This window comes from Actinia tenebrosa, unplaced genomic scaffold (assembly GCF_029948245.1).
Source record: "Actinia tenebrosa isolate PJP-AT-01 unplaced genomic scaffold, QUT_ActTen_1.0 PGA_scaffold0__85_contigs__length_37466705, whole genome shotgun sequence".
NCBI classification, from domain to species: domain Eukaryota; kingdom Metazoa; phylum Cnidaria; class Anthozoa; order Actiniaria; family Actiniidae; genus Actinia; species Actinia tenebrosa.
The window spans coordinates 20,741,869-20,752,417 of record NW_028292569.1 but is presented as its reverse complement, the minus strand read 5'-3'; positions in this window follow the sequence as shown (position 1 = coordinate 20,752,417).

The following is a 10,549-nucleotide window of genomic DNA, read 5'->3' as shown; positions in this document are numbered from 1 at the left end:
ATGCATTAGGATTGAAAAAAAAACAACTCGAACACGCAATCAAGGAGCACGTTGCTGAAAAGTACCAGAAAAGGTCGAGTGAGTTAGGAAGGGCCCTAAAACAGGGCGCTTCTATGCACCCACATTCTGTGTTCATATCTGAGCCAGGTTTGTATGAACTGATATTTAGCTCTAAGTTACCCCAAGCCGTTAAGTTTCGCGATTGGGTCTTCGAAGAAGTCCTACCCGCGCTAAGGAAAACAGGTAAGTATGAAAGGCGGTTTGACGGTCCAAACAAGTTGGTATTCAAAATAGAAAATGAATTCGACTTACATAAAAAGGTGGTGGACTACATCCGCAAGTTTTACCCCCAAATGCTCATAGCCCCTGGTCTAGGTGAACTGCAGGATTCGAACGGCAAACGCATAAAGTGCTGGCAGAAAGGATATCAACGCGGTCAACCCGACTTAATGATTTTAAACGCGCACACACATTACTGTGGATTCTGCATAGAGCTAAAGACCCCAAAAGGCAACGGCAGGTTATCTGAGGATCAGCAACTGCTCTTACAGAGGTATGAAGAAAACGGCTATAAGGTGCTCGTAAGCAGCGACTACGATGTCATTTGCAGGGAGATCACTGCGTATGCTGAACACCTACGAATTCCCTGCAGGTGGTGTCGTAAGGTCTTTAAAACCTCGGAGACTTTGGCAACACACTTAAAGATATTTCATAGAATATATGGACAAGGATAAATTTAACGAGTTAAAGTTTATACAAACGCACTGGAGGGATTTGCAGGTGGGGGAAATCTACGAGATAAAGAATTACGTGGTCTTCGAGGATTTAGACCGCCTGCGCTTGGTCTTAAAGAATAAAAAAAGAACATACACCCTTTGGGCGCCCGATAGGATAAGGTACGCCATTGAAGGGCAGGACGTTACCCCATGTTATGAGTCATGGTAAAAAGGATGGCAGGTGGGTAATTTGACGTGGTTAATTGGGAGCTGAGAGTCCTCTGCATTCATAAGGACGTCTGCTAAAGTCCGCTGCTCCGCGGAGCACCAATGCCCCACAAAGGATCCTTCCAGGAATACCTTGCCGCAATGAAGGCAAGTGTATTTTTTACGCGGTGGAGGAGTGGGCGTAATGCAGTCGGCTGGTAGTTCGCACGTAATACAGTCCATATATTGAAAGGGTGATTAGGAATCCTCCTAAGAAGGCTGCTGCGTAGGCTAGCTTATATTGCAAGGCCTTTAAAGGGGGTCCTTATTTTTTCTTGTTGTTTTGTTGATGATACTTAACAAACAACAAGAAAAATAAGAATGGGATTTGAGACTCTTTGCGCAAGTCGTACTTTACTACCTAGGAATATGAATCGACGTCTTTTGGGACGCGAAAAGAGGCATAGACCCTCTTTTGTTCTTAGTGCGCAACCTCCTTTAAAAGGGGTTCCTATTATTCTTGTTGTTTTGTTAAACGTTGATGATACTTAACAAACAACATAAAAAATAAAGTCGTATTTTGAGACTCTTTGCACAGTCGTACTTTACTACATCTCTTGACGAAAAAAAAAAGTAGTGACGATCCGCTCTTCTTTTAAAAGGGTTCTTATTCATTATCCTGCAACCTCCTTTAAAAGGGGTTCCTATTATTCTTGTTGATTTGTTGAGGTATTGTTGATCCCTAACAAAACAACATAAAAAATAAGATCAGGATTTGAGACTCTTTGCGCGAACCCTATCTTACTATTTTAGGTCCCTTTCTAACTTCTACGGGCTTTCCTTGCCACCTCGTTACTGGCATGCCAAGCATCAAAGCGATCTAAGTACTCTTTAAAGCCGCCTTGACCGTCGTAGAGGCACTGCCAAATATGTTGGTCACTTCTTTGACAGCCGCAGCGCTCACAGTTGGCCTCCCAATATTCCCTATCCTCCCACCTTACGCCTTCTACGCGGTCAAACTCCATAAACGTTTCGTCTATTTCTTTCTTCCGGCGCGTTAACTTCCTTTGGGTTTCCTGCGGACAACATCGGGCGGCAACGTCACCGTGCTCCTCACATGCTACGCCCAGCAGATCGTAATTACCGTAGCATCTATGTCGGTGCCAGGCGTCGGTAACGTCCTCGTCGCAGCGCACGCATACGTTCTTTAAACAAACCCTTTTATTACGATGGTACTCCAAAGCCTGCGCGCTGCTAAAACTGCTTATCACAGTCTTCGCAAACGGTAACGTTGTTTACCTTCTTACTGCATACCCGTCTTTCGACGTGATATTGCAATCTTTGCTTGCTGCTGAACTCCCTTTCACATTGCTTACACTTCATTATAACTAAGTGTTATTTAAGCCTTATATGGGATACCGCATAAAGTCCTTAATGCTTTCTTTTGCCCAACCGGCCATCGTCAACAAGGCACCAAACCTTTCCGCGCGCTTCAGGCTGCACATTTCATCATACAATTCCTGCACGCGCTCCCGCAGCCGATCGATCTCCTCCCTTTGCATTTCTATGGTGTCTCTTTTATCTTTTGCGTCGGCGGCAATCCTTCTTACTGCGTCCACTGGGTCCATCGTATATATAATGGATCCGAACCATATTCCCTGCAATGCTCTGATAGTAGGACCCACCGGCTGCGGCAAAACGCAGTTCGTAGTGGAGCAGCTATTAGGACCCTTTAGATACCGCTTCGACTACGTAGTGCTACTTTGTCCCACCTATGTGAATAACCGCACCTGGGAAGGCATAGGAGTGAAAGATGACGACTTCTTTGTGGATATCTTAGACCCTAACGAGTTATCTGGACATTTGAAGTTCTGGCACAAACAATTCCCTAAAGATACGCAGACGCTCCTCATATTGGATGACATTGCCTGTGGGGACGACGTAAAAAGACGCACTTCCGAGCTCGTTAAACTCGCCTTCAGCGGTAGGCATGACAATATTAGCGTTTGGTTGCTCTCGCAGCAGCTTACCAGCGTCTCTAAGCCTTTTAGGGAAAACATAGGCTCCCTGGTCGTATTTTATACTCCGAGCCGGAGTGACCTGGAAACCATCTTAAGCGACTACGGCGGTGAGATAAGTAAGGAACAGTTACACGAATACATGCGGCACCTAAAGACGCACCAACATTCCAAAATGATCTTCTCTTTGAGGTTTCCGTATTCCATTAACATATATGGATATTGAGCAGTTGATAGATGAAGTCCCCACGCAGCTAGATGAAAGTAACCTTAAGGAACAACTCAACGTCCTTGTGTCTTCTGGGAAGTGCAAAGAAATGATAGGCAAGGAACTTACCCATGAGCAGGTTAATAAGTTGTCAGAAGAGGAAGTCAAAAAGTTCCATAAGAGGTACGAGGCTGCCCTTGCAAGTAAGACCACGGAAGCCGTAGCAGACTCAGCCATTAAGCTGGCCACCAAGCTTCTCGGACTTGCACTGCCTATAGACGACGTGGAGCAACTGCGGAAGGACATAAGCGAGGACTATGTTATCGCCCAAGAACTCAAGATAACCTGCGGGTGGTTGTCTTTGAAGTGCGGCAAGTTAATGGCAGTCGCCTCTGTGGCTTTCCACGTAGCTCAGCATGTCGACTTGAAGGAACTTGCGGGCACCTTTGGTGCCTCTTGGAAGGACTTCAAGAAGGACAGAGAAGTTGAAAAGGTCTTCCAGGCAGCACTTACTGAGGTACCTGATCAAGTCGCCTCAAGTACTTAGTCAAGTTATCCTTAAGTACTTAGTCAAGTCGCCTCAAGTACTTACTTAAGTCGTTGTGAAGTACTTAGTCAAGTCGTCCTTAAGTCATTGTCAAGTCCTTCAAGTCCTTAGATATAAGATGAGTGGCACCGAAGAACAACCACCCGTAGAAGATACCAAGATTACCAAGGCTAAATCTCCAGGCAGAGTCGCTGCCGGAAAGAAGCTCGCAGAGACGAACAGGAAGAACAAAGCAAAGAAAGAGGAAAAGGTAGGAGAAGAGGAATCCTTTTGGAATCCCGGCTACGTCATTGGCGCGATAGGAATTGCTATAGCAGCAGGCAGCCTCTACTTACAATGGCGGGCTACGAAGCCAAAAGTAAAGGAGGCCGCAACATATCACGCGCCTGCGCAGGAACAGGCTGTTAGAAAAAGTAAGATCCCTGAAATGGAATAACCTTCTCGCTTTGTAATATAATGTCGACCGCGTTGTTGAAAACTGTTGAAGAAGCAGCTATTATTACTTCCATCGTTGCGGGTATTGGTTGGGTGGGTAAGAAAGTGCTCAAAGAAGACTTTACTGAAGACCCAAGCAAGAGCTTCGCTAATTTTGCTAAAATGACCGCTGCCGTAGGCGGGGCTATCATGCTAAAGGATTACCTACGGAAGGAAAAGTACCTGCCTACGGCGTAATATATAAATGGTTAGCTTAGTCGCAGGTGGAGTTATTGCAGCTTTAGCATTTACAGGGGCTAATTATGGTGGTCAATATTTGGATAGATTAGTTAGCGGTGATAGAAACGCAGAATCTAACGCTGAGAGGAAGAGGCACAACTTAGCGCTGGAGAAATATCAGCGAGACGTGGAGGCTTGGAATGAAAAAAGACAAGCCTACAGGGATTGGTTGGATAAGAACTACCAAGACAAGATGCAGGCAGACAAGAACTTCGAAAATACAGACTACGCCTTTAAGCTCTATGCGCAAGCGCACCCCGACTTTAGAATGAGAAAGCCTCAGTTTAAGGATTACTATCAGCCTTCTAAGAAACAAAAAGATAGTGAGTTGGTCTTCGTTGGAATCGCAGGGCTGGCGGGAGGCGTGGCCTTGGCGTATCTAATATAATGATCGTCTTTTTGGAAAGCGACAAGAATAACTTTACTACTTATCTGAATCCTCCCATCCGCGCGGAAAGGGTTCGGTTGGTTAGTTGCTCTTTGTACAATTCTTGGTATAATTTAGTCAATGGCATGGTCAACGTACTTAAGGCGCCCGGCAAATATCAAGGTGAAATGCTACCCGATGGACATTACACGCCAATCACCCTTGCCAAGGAGCTCGCCAAGCGCGGTTATACTCTCACCACGGGATTACCGCACGAAATGACCCTCAAACACAATATGCCAAACTATTCAGTAACTTTTGGAAAGTCTGACCCATTGGGGTCATTATTATGTGCCTCGGGCAAGGAAATTACCAACACAGCCAAACCTGTAAATTGGAAAGTCGCATCCTCTTACGAAGTCTATTGCGATTTGGTCCATAGTTACAACAATGGAGAAAAGTCTTCTCTTATGTCCAAGTTCCTGCCCAAAGGTAATCCATTCGACCTGGTAGAATACACGCCCATTTCTTTAAACTATGACCTGTCCAATTTGGTAGAAAGCATAAACATCACCATTAAGGTGGACGGAAAGACGGTGGATTTTAACGGACGCAAGATCAATCTTGTTTTGGAATTCATATAATGGGCCGCGTAGAGGACAAACTTAAAAGGATTTACTACGGGCCTGAAGGCTATTGGAAAGGAGCGTCGGCTATCAAGAAACTCGCGACCGCGGCCAGGGTATCAGATGAAACGGCTAAGAACTGGCTGAAAAAACAAACCCTCTGGCAGGTTTATCTTCCCGTGCCCAAGTACATTACCAGGCCCAGCTTTACCGTAAATGCCCCTAATGAAGTTCATCAGGCAGATTTGCTTTTCTTACCGCACGATAAGGTGAGAAAGAAGACCTATAGGTACGCTTTGACCGTAGTCGATATCGCAAGCAGATACAAGGACGCCGAACCTATAACCAGCAAGGATTCTGGGGAAGTCGCAGAAGCCCTAGGTAGGATTTATAAGCGCGTCTTGAAATGGCCTAAGCTGCTGCAAGTGGATGCGGGGACAGAGTTTATGGGCGTGGTTACCAAGACCCTGAAAGACCACGACACCAAAATTAGAAGAGCCGAAGCTGAGTACCACAGGGGTCAGAGCATCGTCGAAAGATTTAATAAGACCCTGGCTGAGCGCCTCTTTGGGTACCAGTATTGGAAAGAGCTGGAAGATCCCTCCAAACGCAACAGGGAATGGACACAGCGGCTCCCCCAGGTCATCGCGGCTTTGAACAACGAGGCGGCTAGGGCTACGGGGATGAAACCCAAGGATGCCATAAAAAAGAAACACGTGGAACACAAGTCCTACGTCAGAAGTTCGAGGGCGGTCGGACTGAAGGAAAAAAAGCTACCCCGCGACATAGTGGTCAGATACCTCTATCAGCCGGGGGAACTCGAAGGTGGCAGTAAGAGAGCCACGGATCCTAACTGGTCCCTGGAAACGTATGAGATTTCGAAGTCCGTCACCAAGGAAGGGCAACCCGTGTTGTATTACCTAAATGGCCCAAGTCGTGGATTTGTCAAGGAAGAGCTGCTCATGGTCCCCAAAGACTCAGAGTAGCGCAGCTCCACGCGCCCGATTGCACTCTAGGCATGTCAGTCTTACGTTGCCTCTGCAATGCCCGCGTTTATTATTTATACGATCCACGGAGAACTGCTGATCGTCATTTGGGTCAAACCTCCATAGTAGAGGTATGTTACATTTGGCACACCTTGCCCCTTTCTTATAGACGTCGTCCACGCATAGGTCGAACGTCATATTTTTTTCTTCGTCGTGTCTTTTGTACCAAAGGAGTTTCTTAGCAATGTTCTCCTTTGCTATATCTTCTGGCGTTTTATCGTAACGCAATTGCGGACCCCAAGCCCTCCGCAACTGTTTGGCATGCTCCACACGGCTCACAGCGGTATATATCAAATTACTCCAACATAACCGCTGGTCTATGATCCATAAGGTTTCCTTTACGGTTAGACCTTGCGCGCTGTGGACTGTCATGCAATATCCCAAACGCCAATCTGGATGGGAGGTTATTTTTTCAACCTTTCCCATAGGCACCCAGACTTTATCATGAGTTATCGCGTTTCGCAGTTTGACGTCGGTGCCTGGCACCCACACGTCTCTCTTCTGCATGCGGGTATCGTGGGGCTTGTAGCAAACGGGCACCAAATGGCCAGGGAATCTTTCGCGGTGTACTTCTAATAAATCTTTCTGTATTCGCGATTGTGCTGCGCGCTTGCTGCTCAACACCAAATCCTCTGGATGCCACGCGCAAAGGAAGTCCTCGTAAGATTTTGCCCGCACATGCTTACGCAGCGTCTTGTTTTGCTCGGCATCGCTGAGGCCCCGAAGTTCCGCCTTTAAGTCTCTTACTTGATCCTTACTGCGGTAGTCAGCATTGATTTCCTCTGCATGGTCTGCCATTTCTTTTAACCATTCGTGGGGCATTTCTCCGCAAATGGGAGGAGGTTGGCATGGATCTCCAGCAAATATAACTTGACACTTTCCGCGGAGGAAGTCCACAAATTCCTGTAAGATTTCTAATGGCACGGTGCAAATCTCATCCCATAATATGACTGACGGTATGTCGCGTATTGCTTCCGGCACCCACTTTTGACCATTCCAGCGGAAGAAGCTGTGGTACGTCTGCGCGTCGTAACCCATCTCTGTCAATTCTCGTTCCAGACGGTGCGTCGGCGTTAACACCTTCACGCGGGGAAATAATTCCAAAACCCTGGTGGTCTTACCGCTGCCTCCCGGCCCGTATAGGTACGAGAAGCGTTGGTAAGAAATGGGGTCCACAACGGATGGCAATGGTTCCTCAGTGGGGACGGTGGCACCTTTTACGTGTTTCCCGTGGTATTCCACACGTTCTCTCCAGGCTTTTATCTCTTCATCTTTCACACGCCATTGGCCACTTTCCGCGAGTTCATCTTCAGTGTAGAATTCTTGCATTTTTTCCAACACTTCAGGCTTCACGTAGAGGGAATCCGTAGCCACGCGCGGGATATCCTCTTTGTCAAACCGCAACAGCATTGACAATAGATTGATATGCGCATATGCGAGCATGCTGGCGCGCAAATGGTAATATTGTGGGCGATGATCTTGGTAATAGCACAACGCATTCCATTGTTGCTTGCCTTTACCTTCTATAAAATAATCCCACTTTTCTACGGACACCATCGTTCCTTGCTCATGTGCACGTTTTACGAGGAAGCTCAACTCTCCGTCGTCGGTTATCAAACGCCGCTGCATGTGCTTTTCTCCTTCTTTTGCACCCTGGGTAAATTTGCCTATGACAATTCTAGCAGCGGGATTATGCTCTGGCAACCATTGCGTAAACGCGGAGCGGCACAATATGGCTTCATGCGCTGTGTACGTGAGCAGTTCGCGCTCTTCGAGAAACTTCAGCAGGGGTATGGGAATCCATTCTTTCTCCTGCAGATGTTTCCCATACCACGCGTAAATTATCGGATGTAAGCCCTTTGCTAACTTCCACGTGGTCAACCGCACGAACCCCGTAGACTTGGGAGCATCGCACTTACCTGGCAAAGACACACGAAAGAACTGCGAATCCGGATGCCCGTAGCGGTCGTAATACTCCTTGCAATCCCCGAGGCCTTTAAAACTGGCAGGGTAACAATGTTTCATGTCCAGGGAGACGTATTCGTTCTCGTCATACTCCATGTTCCACAGACCTCCATGGCCGTGCTCTACGCAGGCTTTGGCTATGTCTCCAAATTCCTTAGGCGTGGACTTCCATCCATTCCTTTTCTTCGCAGCTAGGAAGTCCAAACTACGGCTGCTTAAGACCTCGTCTGAAAAGTCTTCCCCTAATGTCGCACACGCACTTTGAATACGTTGATGCTCTACTTCAGGGCGGTAGAGAGTACCATCCTGCGTCATAAACTGACTTCCTTCCGCGTCCATCAACCAAACGGAATTCTCGTGGACCAATTCTGCCAACGGCGACGTCTTATAAACCTTAGTTTCCTTTTTTTTGGGGAACCCAAGTTCTCGCCAAGCGTGCCCATTGTGTTGATAGATGACGATAGCAGCACCTCTACCTCCATATTTTTCCGTCCCTTCGTAGATGTAGCCGCCCGTGATATCCTTCACGTGTATGCGGCGTTCTAAAGCCGTCTCTAACTTCTGGATGTTTTTGATGGTACCTCCGGTTTTATGCGTGTTCTTTTCCCATTTCCTTATGGCCTCTCTCCTCTTGGGCGTAAGCTTACCACCACGAGAGGCATCTTCAAAGAACCCCCTTACTAACTTCCCGACACAATTGCCCGGATGTCGCATCGGTCGCAACTTTCTGACGTCTGGCTCCTCGATCTTGTACGCGCCGTAAATGACAACGGTAACCGGGTAAGCGACCTCGTAGAATAGCATGTCAATCCCCTCTAATGCCCCTGGTCTCGTTTGCTTATTCAAGACGAACAAACTCCGCCTACCAGACGCCCTGATGGGATTACGGCCCTTTTCTATCACCCACTCACCGTCCAAATACTTCACGAACGTCAACTCCAAACGGTAGTCGCCGTCCGGCATTCTGTCGATTATCCTTTCAGCCATTTCGTGATTCATAGTCTTGTCTGTCTTGCCCTCCATGAACGTCGCAAAGACAAAATCCGCATCTGAGTTATCCATCACCTGATTTCCCAGCCTGCGCACAGTTTCGTTTTGAATGTCGTTGACGGATGCCATGTATATCTAAAGAATATCTTTCCCTCCATTTGCGACCCAACAGAGCAGCAGTTAGGCACATTTCGCGCTGCATGCGGATCGCGCAAGACCCCCTGTAGGGCGGATTACCGACCTCCAAAACCCCGGGGAAGGCTGGTGTTTCTCGACTTGTGATTTTTGACAATGCCGGCAATTCGCGCCTCCGCCTAACTGCTGCTAATATAGATTTAGGCACTGCCTAAAAGCGGAGCTCCCGATACGGAAATCACAGGGAGAACAATTTGAATGAAACTGAAAGGTAAAAATAAGATCGGGGAAAAAGTCTTCAATTATTTTTTATTCCAAATGATGATAATTTCTCCCATAATAAAAACCATGCAGTGAAATCAAATCAAAATGCACTACATCGTTTTTTGTTTTTTTGCGCGAGTATACTCTCCCACTTAGGAATTTTGTACACAACTTACCACCACCCCCAGGGGCTAGTTTTGTTCATGGAAGATTCTTCAAAAAGTTTTCCAAGGCCGACAGTTTTAGGCTTTGTATCTCTTTTACTTAAAGAAAAACGAAAGCTAACTACAGATAATCCAATACAATATCAAGTTTAGTGAAATTTACCTCGGATGTCTTTCATTGAGATCGAAAATTAGGACAAATCAAGACCAAAAAACAGACTTGAAAACTGGTCAAGGTGAGCAAAAAATGAGGTTTACTTAAAAAAACAAAGCTTACATTCATATAAACAGTTGACAAGAACAACTGAGACAAAATAAAAAATAATGCAAAAGGCAATGCAAAATGTAAAATGACTCATTTCTTTGGCAGTAAATTGGCGTTTGTAATGTTTTTGAATATTTTTTAGCTTTTTAGAGTGAAAGTCTAGTAGGTCTTTATACAATAACATCTTTCAAGAACACAAATTTAAGCTCATTTTTATAATCATACTTGCTCGAACAGCTTAATAATCAGTTGAATATTTGGTAAAAATTTATATTTCCTTTTATGATTAAATAAATTATCCGTGTAGAAAAATATAA